The sequence below is a fragment of the Peromyscus leucopus genome, chromosome 9, assembly GCF_004664715.2.
Source record: "Peromyscus leucopus breed LL Stock chromosome 9, UCI_PerLeu_2.1, whole genome shotgun sequence".
In the NCBI taxonomy this organism is placed as follows: domain Eukaryota; kingdom Metazoa; phylum Chordata; class Mammalia; order Rodentia; family Cricetidae; genus Peromyscus; species Peromyscus leucopus.
Genome location: NC_051070.1, coordinates 59882742 through 59901212, shown reverse-complemented (window position 1 = coordinate 59901212; position 18471 = coordinate 59882742).

The following is an 18471-nucleotide window of genomic DNA, read 5'->3' as shown; positions in this document are numbered from 1 at the left end:
CTCTCTCTCTCTCTCTCTCTCTCTCTCTCTCATTACTGGGGTTGAACCCAAGCCCCGAAAGTGCTAGGTAAGAGCTCTACCACTGAACTCCACCCCCAGGCCCAATCTAACCCATTTTTTTTTTTAAGATTTATTTTTGTTTTTAGTTGTGTGTCCATGTGCGTACCTATGTATGAAGCTGGAGTTACAGGTGGTTGTGAACCACGGATATGGGTGCTCTGGTCTTCTGGGAGAGCAACAAATGTTCTTAACTACTAAGCCACCTCTCTAGTGCCCTAGTTTTGATTTGAGACAGGGTTTTACTATGTATCTCAGGCTGGCCTTGGATGTCCAATCCTCCTTCCTCACTCCTGCCCGAGTGCTAGAATTACAGGCACGCCCCTTCCTGTCCCTGCTCCTTCCTTCCATCCTTTCCTTTCTTCTTCCTGAGATCAGCGCTTTTGTAGCCCAGGCTGGCTTCAAACTTGCTAAGAAGCAAGACCCGGAACTCCTGACCCTGCCACCACCTGCGATTATAGGCATATGTCACCATGTCTAGTTTACACCGTGTTGGGGACCAAACAGCCTCATGCATGAAACCCAAAGCTCTTAATGTTTTCGGGGGAAACTCCACCATTCTGTAGTCTAGCCTGTGGTTCTAGAGTAAGCACTCAACCAACACATCCCCAGCCCCTCCGCCTTCTACTTGTATGAGTCTGATGACCAGTGATACCTATCCCTGGTGTCCTGCAGTATCTGTCCATTAGTGACTCGCTTTTCTCACTCAGCACTGTGTCCTCATACTTCATCCACCTTTTAGCACACACTAGCATTTCCATTCTCTCTAAAGTCAGATGACGCTGAACTGTGTGTACAGACCACATTTTATTTCTCCATCCATCTGTTGATGGATATTTGGGCTGTTGCCAACTTAAAAAACGATTTCCTCTACTTTTTGAGATAATAATGTAATTACATCATTTTCTTCTTCCCTTTTCTCCCTCAAAATTCTCACATACGCCCCCTCCCCCTTGCTCTCTTTTAAACTGACCTCTTTTCCACTAATGGTTATCACATGCAAAGGTATGTGTATGTATGTGTGTATGTATCTGTATCTATCTATGTATATTCCTAATAATAAGTACAACCCGCATAATCTGTATAATGATACTTGCATGTGTGTTTTCAAGGCTGACCATCTGGTATGGGGAACCAATGGATGAGCTTTTTCTTGAAGAAGAAGTTGCTACTTTTAACTATTGAAAGAAACACTGTTTGATATCTCCAGAAGTGGAGCTGCTGAACCAGACTGTAATTCGGTGTCTCCTTTTGTAAGTAACTATTCTAACACTTCCTGCCTTTTATGGAGTTTTGATCTAAAATTGGACAGGGTCTTTCTTCTCCTTGTTGCGTCCCACTGAGCAGCAGATTGCAGACCTTCTGTAAGAGAAAAGGGTGTTGCAGCCAAGGAGATGGTCGGATGTGAAGTTCTTTTCAGAAGTGCATCAGAGCTGAGAGAACCCACAGGAAACTTCCAGGATTGTAGTGCACTAGCAAGAGACCCCAAGCTCAACTGTTAGCCCTGCTGTCTCCCTGGAACCTGGGCTTTCCATAGCCCGGCAGGATTAATATTCAGGGAAAACACACACTTTCTGTGCAAAAAAAAAAAAAAAAAAAAAAGGCAACCACGAAGATTGGGTGTGCGGCTCACTCTGTAATTCCAGCGCTTGGGAGGTAGAGGCAGGAAGCTCTGGAGTTCAAGGTCACCCTTAGCTGCGAAGCCAGTCTGAGACCACCCTGAGCTACATGAGACCTGGTCAAAAGGAGCAGAGTTAGGCAAACCCGGGGCTGTTAATGACACACGCTGTACTTCAATTTCTCTCTATACTGAGTCATTGTGTTGTGAAGTGGAAGGAAGCCCTGTTTCCGTTTCCTGGGCTTCAAACTCCATAGCAGTTTCTTGTATTTTGGAAGGACCTGACACTCCACCAGCTTCTGGTCTAACCTGTGGTTCCGTGGCCACAGCTAGACCAGCCTGATTCCAAGGAGAGAAGGGAAGCCGTTGCTCAGTGAAGTTTAGATGAAGTGCTGCTGGGACTCCTCTCGCCTGACCCTAGTGAAGGCAGCTTGAATCTCTCCTGTCTCCTTGGGTCAGAGGGACGAGGCAGGGCTGAGGACCATGAGGGTGGCAGAGCTGTAGGTACGAACAACTCCAGCCAGAGCACCAGTCACGTGGACCCCCATCTGAGCCAGTGTGGTGGTGCTCTCCTGTAATGCCAGGGCTTGGGAGGCAGAGGCAGGAGGATTGCTGTGGATTCAAGGCCAACATGGTCTATGTCATGAATTCTAGGCAGGCCAGACTACACAGCCAGACCCTGTCTCAAAGACAGTGACTTACAGGAGAGGCCACAGGGAGTCAGAGAGGAAGCCCCACCTGAAGCTCTTTCTTCTCGTTCTTTCAACACACACATAAACATACCTGCACAACACACACACACACACACACACACACACACACACACACACACACACCCCTACGCTTTTTTTTTTGTTTTTTTTGTTTTTTTTTTTCTGAGACAGGGTTTCTCTGTGTACCCCTGGCTGTCCTGGAATTCACTCTGTAGACCAGGCTGGCCTCGAACTCAGAGATCCACCAGCCTCTGCCTCCTGAGTGCTGGGATTAAACATGTATACCACCACTGCCTGACATGAACACACACTTTTATTAGTGTCTCTTATCAAAAGGTTACATGTTCATTGCTTAGAAGTAGTGTAGGCAGTAGAATGAGTCTGTCCCTTACCTTTTGACTTTTCCCCCTTCCCCTTCACCAGACAGCTCTGAAGTGTAGTGAGTAGCTGTTCCAGCTTTGACCCGGAAGTACTATCCCTCGTGAGGCTTCTGGTAACTGCCACACCTACCTATGATGTGCCCCAGGGGCGGGGCCCAGATGGGAGCCCTTAAGACCCGAGATCCGGATGTGCTGGCCTTCTTGGTTCCTGGTGATCCTGGATGCTGGATGGCAGCCCAAGCAGGGTTCTCCAGAGAACCCAGCTGGACTGCACCTCAACACTCCCAGATCCTGTAATCAACCCCTTTACTAGCTGTAAGTTACCCCAAAATAAACCTTTTTAACTACATGCAATTGCCTTGTTAATCTCCACAATACTTAAGTTTCAACTACCCTAACAGGATTGTCTTTTCCCTAGAAGATCTGACATTGATTCCAGACTTAAGAGACAGTCTCCAGAAATTATATTTCTTCCTATGTGAGAGCTCATTAGTAGATATATTATTTTGTTTTGCTTTTGCTTTTTTGAGACAGGGCTTCTCCACATAGCCCTGGCTGTCCTGGAGCTCACTCTGTAGACCAGGCTGGCCTTGAACTCACAGAGATCCACTTGCCTCTGCTTCTTAAGTGCTGGGACTAAAGGCATATGCCACCATGCCTGACATTAGTGGGTATCTTTAAGCCTCAGTTTTCAAGTCTATAAAATAGACACAATCATAATTCTTATTGTTCAGGGCTCCTGTTAAGATTCACATAGTCAGGGCTGGAGAGACAGCTCAATGGTTAAGAGCACTGGCTGCTCTTCCAAGGGACCCGGGTTCAATTCCCAGCACCCACATGGCAGTCTACAACTGTCTATAACTCCAGTTCCAGGGGATCTGACACCTTCATATAGACATACATGCAGGCAAACCTCAATGTAAAATAAACAAACAAACAAACAAATCTTAAAACAAAAGATTCACATAGTCTGTTATTCCTGACATTAAAAAATTGACAGAGGGCTATTATTAATATTATCTGTGGATAAGATGGACTTTATACTTTGAATGTGAAGCATCAAGACTCACATGCTTGAACTCTTGGTCCTTAGCTGGTGGCCCTGCTTCAGAAGGTTGGAGAAGCTTTAGGGGGTGGAGTCTCGCTGGAGGAAGTGAATCACTGGAGGTGGGCTTCAGATTTTTCTGGCTTGACCCTACTTCCTGTTCTCTCTCTGCTTCTAAGCTGTGGATACAACATGACCAGCTGCCTCATGCTTCTGCAGCCAGGCCTTCCCGGCCACGACGGATGAACTGCCTCCCTTCTTAGGCTCTACACTGAAATCAACCCTCCCTTGCTCTTTATCAGTACTGGTCATAGCAGCAAGACCAGTAACAAGTACAGGAGGTTTGCACTGATGTCAGGGGTCCTGCTGGGGCACCTACACCAACCTGTGCCTCAGGCAGGAAATCCCTGCCTAGCCGCCCAGCAAGTGTCAGTGGGCCACGGCTACTGTAGGCCCAGGAGTTCAGGCTGTGCGTAGCTGACCGTCATCCACGGCGTGCTGACAGGGCTGCAGCCTGAGACCAGCGTGCCCTGAGTGGCTGACTCCTAGTGTGTGGTACTTCATTGGCTCCTGTGCTTCTGGAAGAATTCAGTGACTCCAGAAGTTTCTAAAGTCCCTGAAGCATGCACAGAGGTGAGGACAGGGTCAGGTTCTGACTCCACTCTATTCCTGCTTTACACTGACTGTCATTTTAGTGTGTGTGTGTGTGTGTGTGTTTTTAAGAACTGAGATATACTTTATTTTATTTTTATTTTTAGAACTGAGATATGATTCATGCTTTTAACATGCATAGTACAGTTTGGTGTTAGTATGTCCATGACAGTGTGGGCAGCACTAATGTCTACATCTCAAACACATTCACCTCTTGGGCCTGCATTTCGGTAGGTACTTAAGGACAGTTTCTTATGTCATTCCCAGGCATCTAGCTACAGTAGTTCCTAGAATTGCATTAGTTGGACTGCACACTGCTTGGCTGGGTCAGCACCCAGATTGAACCCCGACTATTTTTTCTTGCTTCAGTTTGCTGACATTGGAGACCCCAGGACTGGTGCTGTGGAAGGCTCTAACCTGCTCCCCTGAATCAGCTTTTCACCGCTATAACAAATTCCTGAGGAAATTATTTAAGGAAGGAATGATTTACTTTGGATCTCAGTTTTAGTGCATGGCCACTTGACCTGATCACTCTAGGCCTGTGTTAGGGCTCAGCATAAGTGTCAGAGTGGAGAGGCCATAGAAGCATGGTGGCCCACCTCATAGCAGCCAGGAAATGGAGGGAGAGAGGGGGTCAGGATGAGATAAAGTGTGTGTCTTTTGATGCCAGTCTCTTCTTAATGGTTAGTTCCGACAGGTGGGAACCAACTTTAAAACATGAGCTTTGGGCTGGGTGGTGGTGGTGGCGGCGGCGGCGGCGGCGGCGGTGGCGGCGGCGGCACACGCCTTTAATCCCAGAACTCGGGAGGCAGAGCCAGGTGGATCTCTGTGAGTTCAAGGCCAGCCTGGGCTACAGAGTGAGTTCCAGGAAAGGCTCCAGCTCTAACGCCACACACAGAAACCCTGTCTCAAAAAACCAACAACGACAACAAAAACAAAAACAACAACAACAACAAAAAACGTGAGCTTTGAGGGACACTTCACAACTGGATTGACTGAGCCTCCTCTGTCTGTGTGTGCGCTCACATGTGTGTGTGTGTGCACTAGCGTGTGTGCATGTTGGGAATAGAACGCAGGGCCCTATGCATACCAGGAAAGGGCTGTACCCCTGATTCGCCCCCAGCCCCGCGCGTGTGTTCCCTGACCTTTGTATCCAACTTTGCAGGAAGGCCTTGCACTCAGACCTTCTGGCTCCCCCTCTCGCCGTCTTGCTGTGCAAGGCTGACTGACTCTGACCTGCCCATCGTGTTCTTCCTTGTGTTTGGGTTTCTCTGCCCACACTTTCAGCTGAGTAATACGATCAGCTATTTGTGCAGCAGCAGACAGTTTACAAGTGTTCCCATCTCTTATCCAGTTTGATCTTCCCCGCAGCGCGTGTGTCTGAGCAGCAGATATTTTTCTTAAGTTCCCTCCTTTGAACCTGCTCCTGGGAGTCTCCCATCTAAGTCATTCTATCCCAGCCCCGCCAGGCACTTGGGGTACCAGACCAGCATCTCAATGATCCCGCTCTACCGACACCCTAGCCAGCCCAATGTCTTTCCAAGGTAAAAGCTTACAGCCTCCTGTCTCATGTGTTTATGAACAAATTATGCATTTGGGTTCATTTGGTTACTCCTCTTGGAACATGAGGTCTTTGGGAGCAAAGACCATTTTTTTTTTTTTTTTTTTTTTTTTTTTTTTTTTTGCTGGTCTCCACACATGGTTTCTCTGATGTCTTCTAGTAGTGGAATCTTCTTCACCCTTCTCTGGGGCTTCAAGATAAGTGTGCTACATTTGGAGACTCTGAAGATCAGTACAGAATTATCTTTGGACTCTCTAACCAAAGATAATGATGAAAACAATCATCTGTCAAGACTGGACAGATGGCTCATCTTTTAAGAGCATTGGCTGCTCTTCCAGAGGACCTGGGTTCAATTCCCAGAACCCACATGATGTCGCATAACCATCTGTAATGTCAATTCCAGGGGATCCAGTGCCATTTTCTGGACTCTGAGGGCACAAGGTATGAAAGTGATATGTAGACACAAAACACAGATGAAATGCTCATACACATAAAATAAAAATAAACGAATCTTTTAAAAAGTCATTTTGTGTAGGCAGAAGTTTCTGTCCTGCAAGCTGCTCCCAAGTAACCACACAGAGGCTTAATATCAATTACAAATGCTCAGCCAATAGCTCAGGCTTGCTATTAGCTAACTCTAATATTTAAATTAACCCATATTTCTTATCTGTGCTTTGCCATGTGGTTTGGTACCTTTTCTCAGTACGGCATGCTCATCTTGCTTCTCTCTGCAACCGCTGGCGACTCTAGACTCCGCCCTTCCCTTCCCAGCATTCTCAGTTTGGCTTTCCCACCTAACTTTATTCTGGTCAGCCATTGGCCAGTCAGCTTCTTTATTAAACTAACCACAGTGACATATATTCACACAGTGTATAGGAATATTCCACAATTCTCTCCACTGGGATTACAGAGTTGGTAGAATGCACGTCTTCAGGAGTATCAATGGCATATTTGGAATCCTTAAAATCAACTGTGTGGTTATTAGGACACACACACACACACACACACACACACACACACACACACACACACGTATACATGTATCTGAAACTTTAAAGTTTGTAATACTTAAAGATTCATAGGAAGTTTCAAAGATAGTAAAGGTAGATCGCAGCTGGGTGGCCTTTAATCCCAGCACTCGGGAGGCAGAGGCAGGCGAATCTCTGTGAGTTCGAGGCCAGCCTGGTCTCCAAAGCGAGTTCCAGGAAAGGTGCAAAGCTACGCAGAGAAACCCTGTCTTGAAAAAAACAAACAAACAAACAAACAAAAAAAAGGTAGATCGCGTGTACTCTCAAGCTCCCTCAACTATTATATCTAAAAAATATTTAATTTATATTTATTTATTTATTTGTGTGTGTGTGTGTGTGTGTGTGTGTGTGTGTGTGTGTGTGTGTGTATGTGTTCAATTTCCTGAGGGGGCCAGAAGAGGACATTGGATTCCCTGGAGTTGGAGTTACAGTTGGTTGTGAGCCCCTCAAAATGGGTGCTGGGAGTCAAACTTGGGTCCTCTGCAAGAGAAACAAGTCCTTAACTGTTGAGGCATCTTTCCAGCCTCAGTGAGTACCTCATACAGTTTTTGCACTCTCTCAAAACAAGAATTTGACATTAGTATAGGTGTGCCAAGTCCTCTATCCTTTGGTCACAAACGGACACCTGTAGTCATTACCGATGCTGGCACACAGAACTGCACCCTACCATGTAGCTCCTTCATCTAAGAGCTTGCTCTCATCACACTTACCCACTTCACCCAGCTCTCTATTTCCTAGCAGCCACCAGTTTCCTCCTTCTCTATAATTTGGTTATTTTGAGGATGTTATTAAATAGACTCATACAATGTGTGCCTTTGGGAGATTTATGTTTTTAGTCAGCATAAAGTCCCGGAGATCCATCCACGATGTCTTCTATACTCCTGTACCTCTGCCAGGGCACAGTGTAGCATGCACAACATTCACCTATTGTGGAATATTTTGGTTGTTTCCAATTCTTGGTGATTACGAGTAATACTGTTCACAGCAGGTGTGTGAAGGTTTTGTGAGAATGTGATTGCTTCCTTCTCTAGTGCAAATCCCAAGAAGCAGGGTCAGTTGGTCATGTGGTAAATGTGTTTCTAGTTCCCACCCCCATCCTTTTATGGGGGATTGAAGAGGCAGATAAATGGATTGGACCTAGAACTGGAGTTAATGGGAAGCAAGAGCCAGGAACATTTTATAAAGCAGCCAGAAGACTGAAGAGATGGCACCTGGTCCCATTGACTCTGGGAGAAAAGTTTGACTCAACCCAGAGATCCTCAGGGCAGCAACAGTTGTATGGTTTGGGTTTTTCAAATGAAAGATAAGCCAAGAGGTGGTGGTGCACGCCTTTAATCTAGCACTTGGGAGGCAGAGGCAGGCAGATCTCTGTGAGTTCAAGGCCAGCCTTGGTCTACAAAGTGAGTTCCAGCACACCCAGAGCTACACAGAGACCCTATCTCAAACAAAACAAAACAAAACAAAAAGACAAAATAAATTCAAATTCTTTGTTCTCATGCTAGGGATGGAATCTAAGGGCTTGCGTGTCATAGGATGCTTTACTACTGCAGTATATCCCAGCCCCTGAGGTTATTTTACTATAGGGCCTTTTCTTATCTCACCACCTTCCTTCTGCTGTGGATTGAAGCCATGGTCCTGCCCATGCTAGTCAAGTACACTACCATTGAGTTACAGCCACAGTTTTTTTTTTTTCCCTCTCCTCCTTTATCCTCCTCTTCGAGACACTGTGTAACTCTGGCTGGTCTGGAACTCTCTATGAGGACCAGGCTGGCCTCAAACAAGTGGAGGTCTGTCTGTCTCTGCCTTCTAAGTGCTGGGATTAAGAACGTGCACCACTACCATGTCTAGCCCATAGATTTCTTCTTAATAATGAACCATGAAGCCATAATTTTTTTGGACTGAGGCTAGTCTTATATAAGGCAATCCTTTTGCTCCAGCCGCTCAAGTCTTGAGACTACAGACATGAGCCACACCTGGCTGATGCAACAGTTTTAAATGAACATGATGTTCTCAAGCTAAAATCAGCACTGTATTAAAAATTAAGGCATCAACACCAAATACTCATTACTTCTAGAAACCCAGGTGGTTTACTATTAGGAAACAAAATAGAAAGACATTTAGTAAAATTTAGCATCCTTTCCTGAGGAAAATGAACCTCTTCGTAGAAATTAGACTGTAGTTTTATAATGGGATAAAGTGAGTCAATGAATAGTATTAAGAGGATGACTTAAGCTGAAAAGTGTGGAAGGTTCATTCTCAGCTTTGGTGGGATAAAGATGTCATCATCAGTTTCCTGTAGGTGCAAGCCAATGTGAAACTACAGGAAAAATGAAAGTGAAAATTGGAAGCAAGAAGTCAGGGGCATGGTGCAAGCCGTCTCAGCACTTGGGAGGCCAAGGCAGGAAGTTCAAGGTTACCTTAGACTACGAAGTCATACTATCTTAAAAAACAACTGAAGGAAGGACGCAAAACAGGCACCTGACACAAGTTGAAGCCCTAGCCTCTGCGGTTCAAGCCTACCTTTCCCTGTCTGCCCTGGGATGCTTTGGTTCAGACTGGGAGGCACACCTGACCCTGGAGCTATAGAGGTGGCTCAGCACGAGGTGTGTGTGTGTGTGTTGGGGGCATGCTTGCTGTCTTGCTTCCTGTCTATGTCAGAGTCTCATCTAGCCTCTAAGTCCCAGCAACACACCAGCTGAGTGCCTGTCTTTGCAGGCACCATCTGTCAATCACGTCTTCTCCATTGTGTGGGATCAGCTACCAGCCTCTCTAGGCGACTAAAGACGAATAAGCTCAGCCTTTCCCTATGGATTGCCCAACCCTAGGGAGTGATGTCTGCCTTTGGGTTTCCGCCTAGATGATATCTTAGGGTTATTATGTCGCCTTTTTAGTTTTTCAAACGTAGTTGTCCCATTTAGCGTCAGCTGTCAACCTGACATAGCCCAGAGGTATTTGAGGGAGTCTCAACTGGGGGGATTTGCCAGGTCAGATTGCTCTGTGGTCATGGCTTCAAGGAACTGTCTTAATTGTTGGTTGATATGGGAGGGCCCAGCCCACTGTGAGCTTTGCCATCCCTGGGTAGGGGGTCTGGAGCTACATAAGAAAGCCAGATGAGGATGAGCTGGCGAGCTCTCCCATGATTTCTGCTTCAATTCCTGCTTGATTTCCTGTGGTTACTTCCCTCAATGATGGACTCTGACCTGCCAGGGTGAACTGAGGTAAACGTCCTCCCACAAGTTGCTTTGGTCTATCACAGTGTCTATCACAGCAATAATAGGACAATAGTTAATTAGAATGCTAGTTAACTAAGTCATTTCTGTTAAAGCAACCCATACAGTTCTCTCTCTGCACTGGTCCCTGGCACAGACTCACAAGAGCCTTAATTATTGTAGTTGGTTTAAACATACATATATAAAAAATTAGCCTCCTCCATACAACATTAGTAAAGAAATATGACTTGCTGGTCGCTAAGATTGCAATCCTAGATGTGGAGGTGTGTTTGCGGGGGTCAAGGGATGGGATTACCTGTTAATGGGGATGGTGAGGAGCTGTGTGGGGTCCTACACAGGTTTGCTTACCTCATAAACATAGTCTGTTTCAAAGATGAGGTCAGCAAAGGGTGAATACCCAGAGTCAAAATTGTCAATGTTTTACAAAGACGGTTTTTGGTGGGTTCATGAGGAGCAGTGGACTCCCCAAAATACTGTCTGTATGTCAAAAGGGTGGACACAATGCCTACTCTACCCACTGTCCCATAACTCCTGTTTTATCAGGTCCCTCGCGTGCACTGACTCAGTGGGTGTCTCAGAACCTCCAGCACACCCAGAGCTATGACTAAGCCAGAGCTGATGGTGTCCACGAGGCCAATGATCTTGGGGGCTGGGCATAAGGAGGCATGTTGAGTCAGTGACTTCTTGGGGGTAAATCTCCCTGCAGATGGATGTTCATGCATGTCTCCTCACGGCTCGGTGGGAAGTGTATCTTCCCTGCTTCCGTGTCAGTTGAAGAATGGCACCAGAAACTTTCCATCGACTCTTTCAAGTGAGAAGACCGTTAAGTACAAAGACACGGGTTCAGGTTTGTACCTAGGAAGGCCCAGAAAGACTAAGTTTAAAGCTTGTTTCCTAGGGCAATGGGATTAGGAACTGAGGAGATGGGGAGGTGAGAGCTGGGGGTTGGTTTAATTTTTCACATATATAGACTTGTATGTTGCATGCAAAGCAAGCGAACTTTTATAGTGTATTCAGCTGAGCAATTGAACATTTCTGACCGCTCTTTCTCTGTGTTGCTAAGCCTTCTTTCCAAACATCACTTAGAAAAAAAACCTTTTATTTATGATGATGATGATGTGTGTAGTAACTGTATGTGAGTGAGGGCATGCATGTACCACAGTGTGTGTGTGTGTGTATGTGTGTGCAAGTCAGAGGACAACTTTCGAGAGTCATTTCTCTCCTGCCACCGTGGGTTTGGGTTGAACTCAGGGGTTTCCAGGTTTGCTTAGCAAGTCCTTTTACCCGGGGAGCCCTCTCGTTGCCCTCCCAGGGTCCCTTTTTAGGCTGGAGTCACGGTGGGCTTGATCTCATCGGTGTTTTACCAGATGAACCCTTCCTGGGCCTTGAACTGAACAAACAGGAGGAATAAGGTAGAGTGAGGAAACAATTCTTCTTGGGCAAGTCCTCTCTCTCTCTCTCTCTCTCTCTCTCTCTCTCTCTCTCTCTCTCTCTCTCCCCTTCTCCTCCCTCCTGCCCTCCCTCTCTTCTATTGGAAGTAGGATCTCCCTGGGGATCCTCGCAGTTGCCATCTATCACCTTCATGAAGCACGTCATAAATAAGCCTCATCTGGACACGATCCTCTGTAAATCTTTATTTAATCCACCAGCTTTCCTGTCTTAGGATCACTTGGTGTAATGCAGGCCATTCATCCTCGTGATGGATGTGTACACGGTGGATATCATTTTCTCCTTCATAAATGGAGAAACTGAGTCCAGAGGTGCAGGATGATTGACCACAGTTTTTTCTGTCTTATCAGGGTAGCTCTGGGGTTCGTCCTCCCCGAGTTAGAGCTGATGGATAGCAGGCCAGAGCTTGTTGGAGTAGACAGCGGTTGGCGGCTTTGGGCTCATTATGAAACACATTCATCATCTTGCTGCCACCTCCCTCTGCTCCTCTTTGGAGTCCAATTCACCATTTCTCTGTGGTATTTGTTCATGACATGATCATACACAGACCTTTGGAACACACACACACACACACACACACACACACACACACGCACGCACGCACGCACGCACGCACGCACGCACGCATATGCATGCACATGCACAAACACAAGCACACGTACATGCACAAGCACACGCCCACGCCCACCCTCACACATGCAAGCACGCACATGTGCACATAGGCATGCAAGACAGTTTGGTCACACCTAAGTCACAGATAAAGCTGAAGGAAGCCTGCGAATGAATCTGTAGATAAAAACCCCAGTATCTGGGCAGGTAACACCCAGTGACAACAGAGCTGTGTTGACTTACACTTTTCCTTATCGCGGGGAATCAGGTATTCGTGTAAATCAGAAAAGGATTTGACGGATGCCAGCTCATTGGTGTCTCCAGCCAATAGACAGGTTTGGTTAAACAAAATATATATTCTTCTTATCTCCAGTGGCGACTATCGCTGCGACTCCCCACTCCCCTCTCCTCCAAGCTCTCTCAAGACAAGGGCCTTATCTGGAGTTTGTAAGAGTTTCATGGCTTGCAGGCTCTGCTAAAATCACTCTGACAACGTGCAACCCGGGCCCAGCCTGAGTCATTGTGGCAGACAGATGAGCCCCGCTTATCTCTACTGTCTTGGCAATAAACACCCTTTTCTGAAGATGCTTGTTTAGACTACCCCAGGGTAAGGCCAGGTACCAGCTCCCTCAGTGGGAGGGGTCCCGAGGAGCTGAGGTTCTACAGATGTCTGCTGAGCTGTTCTGTTTGAGAGATGTAGAACAGGAAACACAGACTCCCAGGAGGAACTGGCTCCCTGTCACATGGACTTCGAACATGTACAGAAAGGAAAACTCAGAAACGATCCCTCCAGACAGGGGGCTTTAGGGAAAGCAGGAAGTCTTGGGCTGGGAGTAAGGATGGGGACAGACAGGGAAAGGTGAAAGCAGTCTGGAGGAGAGTGGGTCACTTAGAAAGACCACAAGGATCTGGGGGTTCATTCTTCTGCTTGTTGGAAGAGATGACGGCCTCGATAGAGGATTGTGGGCGGCAGCCGTGTGGCTTCTGGACACAGTGAGGTGCAGTGGAAACTGGGCAAGGCTCTGCCCCTCATCTGCTGAGGGGTTCACCTTGGCTGTGTCTCTGCCTCCAGAGCTGTCCTTCCAGAACAAGGGCACAGTGCCCCAAGCTGCAGGAGATATCAAACCCTCCTCTGCCCAGCAGGAGTAAGGTTGGAGTTGGGGGGCTGTGAATTTGTCAGGAATGGGCTGTTTCCCTCCCTCTTAGGCTTCTCCGCTTTTAGGATCAAGCCAGCAGTTGGTCAGAATGCAGGTCCTGGGGGTGACCCCAGTCAGGGGACCACCTTGTGAGGACTTGTACGTCACCTCCACCTGTCGCTCCACCCCCGGAAGAGTGCCCATCTCACACACCAACAGCCTGATGGCGTAGATGCTTCGCTGTCCCTGAGAGATCCACCTTTGTCTTGCTTTGGCTTCTGCAGGTCTTTCCGCCAACAGTTCAGCCACAGCGTCCCGTGTTTTCATAACGGAGGCGCTAAGCGTCTCTTGGTGTGCTGCCGGCTATTTATATATCTTCTCTGGAAATGTAGGGCACGATCCTTTGGCCGTTTTCAGTTGCATTGTTTTGTATTTGTTGGTAAGCTACAGGAATTTTATTTTATTTTTTTTAAAAAAACCTTTTTATTGATTGTGGATTTCACAACATGCATCCTCAACTCACTTATCTCCCTGTCCCCTCACTTCAGCCCTCTGCCCTTGCAACCTCCTCCCAAAAACAAAATTTAAAAGCAAAACAAAAAAAAAAAAAAAAACAAAACACAAACCAAAAAAAAAAAAAAAAAAAAACCCAAACAAATAAAAAAAAAAAATCTCGGCCTGGAAGCTGGCATGGCCCAGTGAGTCACACAGTATACCCTCTAGTCCACACATCTTCACTTGTAGGCGTTCATTGCAGTGAGTCATTGGTCTGGTTGGAGGCCTCTGGCTTCTGCTACATTCTCCATACCAGGCCCTCACTGGGGCTCCTCTTGGATATCCTATTGTGCCATGGAGATCCTGTAGCTTTGGATCTGCAGTTCCAGCTCCTTCACATGCTCCAGCAGTTCATAGATGAGGTGGATGCTGGGGTGGGCTACCTTGTAGTCCTGGTTCTGGGCCTGGGTGGTAGCTGGGCTGGTCAGCCTGCCAGCTTCCCCTCATCGTCACCAGGGCAAGCTCTCCAGCACTGTCCCGGCTAGCTCACCCAATGTAGCAGACAGCAGGAGCGGGCCAGCTCTCCTGTTCTCACACCTTTGGGTCCAGCTCGCCTGCACGCGCACCACCAGGGTCCACTCTACTGTTTTGCCCAGACGAGGTGTAGGGCCAGCTCTTCCATTCTCATGGCCCCGAGGCTGGCTTTCCCGCCTGTTGAAGGTGGCTAGTCGGGGAGGGCATACTTCCTTTACCCTTGCCATCTCGTGGGATACAAGGGAAGGGGCGGGGGCAGTTCTCTTGCTCTCGTGCCCACAGACCCAGCTCACCAGGGCCCTCAACAACAGGGTTAGCTCTGTGGTGCTGCCAGGCAAGGTGCTGGGCCCGCTGTCCCATGTGCCGCAGCCGGTGAGGGCCAGGGCCGGCTCTCCCACTCTCGGGCCCCGGGACCAGCTCTCTCACCTGCCACAGGTGGCAAGGGACGAGGGGAGGGAGGGCATTGTTTTCCCCACCCATGCCACCACATGGCAGACAAAGGGGGTTGTGGGGTGAGTCCTTCCTGCCACAGGAGTTCTTTATGTATCACTGATATTAACCCCTTCGTAGACAAATGGTGTGCAGATACTTCCTCCCATTCTACCACACACATTTTTACTCAGAAGATGTTAAGTATGAAGGACCACATAATTCATCTATTTTTTTTCTTTGTTGCTTGTGCTTTTGGGGTTAATAATTCTTTAGTTTTTAATACAGGCAATCTGGAATTGGAACATTGATCCAGGTTGAGGGCATAAACATTCTTTCCCTCTGGGTGACCAGGTGCTGTCAATCTTGATAGGAGAGCCCTCTTTCAGAAGCCATGGGTCATCTTTGAGGCTCCTTGTTGACATCACTCTCTCCCTGCTCGGCCAGCTCAATCTGATGTCAATAATACACCTTCATCTCTCTCTCGTTCTCTCTCTTTTTTTCCCCCAAGGTCTCAGTTTTCTAGATTGTTTGGCCTGCTGCCTTCTGGGGAGGTGTACTTGAGGATGACGGTAAGTTCCTTATGGTGTTAACTGGACATCATGAGAGATAGACTACCTTGGAGAGCTGAGGACAGAAGAGTCCCATGAACACAGGCCACAGACAGTGAAAAGGCAGCATGTTGTAGCCCCATGTTCTTTTAGGAGTGTGAGTGGGAGGGAGAGTGTAGCAAGCTTCCTTGTTGGACTATCTTTGGGCTGCCAGCCTGCAAATGGTGACACAGAAACTTATTATTAATTGTGAAAGCTTGGCCTTTAGCTTAGGCTTGTCTCAACTAGCTCTTACAATTTAAATTAGCCCCTTTCTTTATATTAACCTACATTCTGCCATATGGCATTACCTCTCTTTCATCTTGCATCTCCTTTTCCTCTTCATCTGGCAGGTGACTCCACCCTTCTTCTTCCCAGAGTCCTCTCTGTCACCGGAAGTTCCACCTAACATCTTCCTGCCTAGTGACTGGCCATTCAGCTCTTTATTAAACCAAACAGAAAACACCTTGGCAAAGACACATCTTTACAGTGTAAGCAAATATTCTGCAACAGGAGAGGGAGGGTGAGGGAGGCAGAGAGAAGAGGACGGCATCTACCTGCTCCACCCCCCACCCCCCACACCTATGGGCAGACCTTTCTGGTAACATTTGGGTCAGAATTCACCTTTTCTCTTCAGAGCTGCTTCCCTTTTGAGGCTCTCAGCCTGCTCTGTCAAGCACTCATCTTTTACTTCATGTCATTGTTATTGTGGAAACGAATCCACCCTCCCACCCAACATTTAGAAAATCCAAAGAAATTGGGACCCTGCTACAGCTCTGCATCTGGCTGTAGCAAGATGTGGTCCACACCATGTCCTGCTGGGACCCTCTCAAGATGTAGTGCAGTGAGAGGAATGTAGTGTACTGAGAGGAAGGTAAAGACAGGCAGACAGAGCTCTGTGTCTATTTCGGTTCATGTTTTCATTAGAGCCGGTAGTCCTGTATTTACATATATATTTTCCTCTCCTCTCCATCGTTCCTTCCACCATTAGAGACAGCACAATCTCTCCCTTCTTAAAACCCACAATTCTCTCTTACTTAATTCACACTGCCCCCAAGAGAACAAGAGAACACAAACACTCCATGAATGGTGAGAAGTGTACTCACACAGCACAAGATATTACATCCAGGCCATAGGAGGTGATGCTGGGTGGGGCAGCTGGGCTCCCCATGCCTTCTTCTCTGGGCAATGGGGAAGCGTTTAGTGTTTTGGGGTTTGGGGGAAGAGGAGAGGGAGGGTCCAGGTGTCTTGCTGAGGTTGTCAGACTTGGAGGCCAGCACCCTTACTGGCTGACCCCAGGCTGGAGGAGAAGCCCAAAGCCAAAGTGGCCCCTGAAATGCGGAGGCAAGAAGCCTGTTCTGAAATAGAGGACCCCACAGTGGGACAGGCATGGGGTTATTCCGACCTGTGTGAACCAGCTGAGGTGCTGGCGGACTTTGCAAGGCAGCTCTTCAGCCCCGTAAAGGAATAATCGGGAAGGTGCTATTTTTATTTATTTATTTATTTTTAATAAAGAAAAGGAGGTTTTTTTGGGGCTTCCAGTTCTGGAGGTGCAAGATGAAGGCTGCCTCTGGCAATGGCCTTGTCAGCAATATCACATGGCAAGAGACAAGGAGCCTGTATCTCTGTCTGTGCCTATTCTTACAAGGCCACCAGGGTTTAGTCACGGGGGCGCTCTGCCCGATGGCTTCCTTTAATGGTTATTTTCCAGAAATCTCACTTCTGAGCACCACAGTCAGATTAAAGCCTACCTTCTCAAGACTGCTGACAGAGATGGCAAAACTTCTTCGGGACAGCCGTCTTCAGACAATGGGAGGAGGCCACAGGTCTGGAAGGCTTTGGGACACCAGAGAGCAGACTGACCAATCATATTCTCAGGAAGTCAGGCTGTGGAAAGAGGGTAAGTGGTCCACAAGAAAGGCACTGGACAAAGGGCATGGTGTGTGGGGAGGGAACTGGGGCGTCTCTGGACAGTTTCAAGAGTCAAAGTGGCCAGGAGTCAGGTGGTGGATGGGATGAGGTGGGACTATAGACTCTGGGAAGTGACTTCTCCCAACAGGAAGTTCTTAAGGACTAGGCCAGCAGCAGCACCTTGCATGCTCCGCAGGGCATCTTGGTCGCCTGCCTCTTCGTAGGTAGGTGAAAGGTGATCTCTTCACTTCTGAACTAGGAAAGCAGGATCTCTCCCAACGTTTTCTTTGGAAAGGGAGCTCCAAAGGCCAGCGGATGGTCCTCCTCTTTCTAATTCTGCCCTTTTATGGGGCCCTAAACAAGGACAGCAGGGAATTAATAAAAAAGGTGGAGCCAAGACAAATAACAGAGTCCTTGCCCATGTGGCACCCACAGTCTAAAGGTGTGAGTGTTGCAATCCACGGCTGCTGTTCTCAGGCAGGTGGGTGGAGCTCCTCACCCTGAGGTGATGAGGGGCACAGAAGGGGCTGGCTGGCTCCACTCTCAGGAATGATGGAGATATGGGGGGGGAGGGGCTCTTCTGGACAGTGCAGGGAGGGGGGCTGCTGATGGGTGGTACGGGTTGTTAGGGAACCTGAATGAAGCAGAGCTGGGGGCACCAGAGTTGGCATCCCTTGTTTTATAGGAGGAGAGGTGGGCATGTCTATTGTCGTGCAGATGGAGGGGGCAGAGCATACTGAAAAGCAAAGGTGGTCAGTGGCCAGCCCTTGTGGCACAGCTGCCCAGAACATCCCGGAAGTGACTGTAGGTTCAGGAGTTCTCAGGGGACCACCCTGGTAAGTAGGGACAAGTTCCTGTGTGGAGGCAAAGACCCCAAAGAAATTAATGAAAAGTAATGTAGGTCTTGGGGAACCTTAGCAAGGCCTGGCCAGGTGGAATGAGACTAGGCTTCTCATGTGACAAGCCCTGGGGGAAGGCCTTCTGTGGGAGAGACAGGAGGGCTGTTCTGCAGGGGAGAGGGGAGGATGGATCTGT